This window comes from Macrobrachium nipponense, chromosome 13, assembly GCF_015104395.2.
Source record: "Macrobrachium nipponense isolate FS-2020 chromosome 13, ASM1510439v2, whole genome shotgun sequence".
NCBI lineage: Eukaryota > Metazoa > Arthropoda > Malacostraca > Decapoda > Palaemonidae > Macrobrachium > Macrobrachium nipponense.
Window position 1 is genome coordinate 1,697,859 of NC_087206.1, and position 2,500 is coordinate 1,700,358.

General features: G+C 38.0%; 1 long non-coding RNA gene across 1 annotated transcript in view; it reads left to right on the top strand.

The window, feature by feature from the left end:
- The first annotated feature begins 1,594 nt into the window (after positions 1-1,594).
- Positions 1,595-2,500, top strand: part of LOC135225417 (uncharacterized) — a 34,733-nt gene continuing 33,827 nt past the window's right edge. Inside the window, exon 1 of the long non-coding RNA XR_010316943.1 lies at positions 1,595-1,802. This is a non-coding gene — a long non-coding RNA (uncharacterized LOC135225417). The remainder of the gene's footprint in view (positions 1,803-2,500) is intronic.

Sequence of the window (2,500 nt, forward strand, 5' to 3'; positions counted from 1 at the left end):
GGCTAGTGCATGCCATCCAGTTGCAGTGAAAACTGGAATTGTTAATTCTCATTATCATCGAATTGTCACCTTAATAGTAGTCGACAATGACACGATTTATGAAAATTAGGCTGAAAAGCCAAGCATTTTGGTACTTTCAGCCATTCATTGCTTCAGTACCTGAAGTTAAAAGAGGGAGTTGCAAAGCAAGACGTAAGTTAAGAAGAGTAATAAGTAGGTGCAGCAATGAGCCTTAGGGGACGCAAACATTTATTTGTTTGAAACTAAAGGTTAATATCTCATGGACTGAAGTTAGAGGTAGATATATGCTTCCTAAGGACACAGACTGTTCTTTTAACGACCAATTCATCCAGCCAAGACGTTTACTTGCCATTAAGTAAACTACCAGTAACTTAAAAGAAGTGGTTACTGAAAATACTTTTTTCTCGCCTGACCTTATCCAGTTTTCAGTCAACCTACGGTGAGGAGGACGTGGCGGTTTCTTTGCTGGAAAATTGTGTAGGGATTTTACGCCATTTATCATTGCTTTATGAAAGCAATCAGATTAAGCAGCGTCGACGAATGTACCTTATTCCCTCCACACAACAGTGACAGTGCTAAGGGAAAGGTGCTTAAAACCAGTTAGTTACTTAGTGCCATGATCTTTGTTTTGGTCGGGTTGGCCATGAATAACTTTTAATTTTGGCTTGAGTTTTGAAGGATTGCTAATGTGAGTCGTTGTTTTGGTCATTTTCGAAATGTATGAATGTTTTGCAAGACGTTATAGATACTTAATGCCACAAACGCACCTTATATGAGATGTGAAAAGTGGCTCAAACATAGGTCTAGTCAAGGAACCTCCTAATCCAAAATGCATTGTTTAAATCGGTTAGTTTTGAAAATGAATCCGAGGTTTGAAAGACTTTATTTAAAGGGGTTAAACACTGCTGATGTCATAAACGTAACTTTAAAAACATTCAAAATGACCCAAACTTTCTCAAATAAGACCTAGGCCTAATGCAACAATTTTTTTTATAATGCATCGTAGAGATTGGTTAGTTTTGAAATGGATCCAAATTTTGCAAGACGTTATTCCAAGGCTGTTAATGCCATAAACTTCTTAGAATTTTTGTAAAAAATGAATCTTGTTGTAAAGCCTAGGCCTAACACCATAAGATTGATAATGCAGCGACTTTTGTTAAGAAATGTATCTTAGAAAGCGGTTGGATTTGAAATTAATCAAGAGTTAGGTTGGACACCTAAAGTTAATTTGAAATGAATCAGTTACGCTGCAAAGGGCACCATTTAAAGTTAGTGTGGAAATAAATCTGAGTGACGTTGACGTTAGACACTTTTATAGTTAGTTTTGAAACAAATCAGTTTGGAAATAAATCTGAGTGACGGATACTTTTAAAGTCAACTTTTAAAAGAGTCAGTTTTGAAATTAATCAGTTACGCAGGCCTCTAGTCAAAAGGCCCCGAATGCTATAAGAAGTTTTTCATGAGTCATGAGCATTGGGCATCTGGATGGGAGACCGGTTCCCGAACACCAAAAGCATCTTTTGCTTGTGGTCTGATGTGGGGGGTTGGGGGGTTGCGGGAGGGGGCGGGGCTCTTGACCAAAACATCCTTTCTGACTTCCAAGAAATCTGGCCTCGCATCCTAGAACTCGAGCCTTCGGGGGACGGGAAGATACAAATAAAGAGAATGACTATGAAGAAGAAGGAACTTGTTTGACCACCCCACCCCACCACCACCACCGCACCCTCGACGTGTCTGTCTGACGCGGGGAAAGCATGGCGTCATATCGCCTAGACTTATTGGTGAGTTGTTTATAGAAATTCATGTGTATAGTTATTACTTGAGCAGATAATAGGCTCATTTGATATTCAATTGTTACTTGATTAGATGTAGGTTCATTTGATATTCAATTGACGTTTATCTGGTGCGTTTTTTAAGGTTAGATCGTAACTGAAATCAAGCGATCTAGTTTGCAAAATGGAGCAGATAGAACCAGTTTTTTTTTAAAGCCAGTTATTTTTCCCCATTCATTCGTTTGTTTCCGAATTCAAACGGACCACGTATTTTTGTATTTCATCATTTTTGATACTGATTTCACCATTTCCAAACTTTTTTAATTTTCAAAACTCAACATATGTCTATAGACCAACACTAACATAGGCCTATTGACCTCTGGTCCCGTGACGCCAGATAACTCGAAATCAATCAATGATCACAGTTATAGGAGCATGATTTATGATTTAATTTTAACTTTTTTTTTTTATCTTCCTTTTCGCGCTGGACCAGAATGGCGTACCGTAGTTCGTGCGTACCGTAGATTTTTTTATTGCCGTACCTTAAGGTAGGTGTAAAAAAATGCCGTACCTGTAAAGACTAATATTAATCTTTAAATTTTAATTTTCGTACCTTCTCCGTACTTGCAGAGGCAAATAACGGTTAATTTCCTTACCTTAAGGTACGGGTAAAAATTCCGTACCTTCTCCGTACTGTTAAGGGCAAA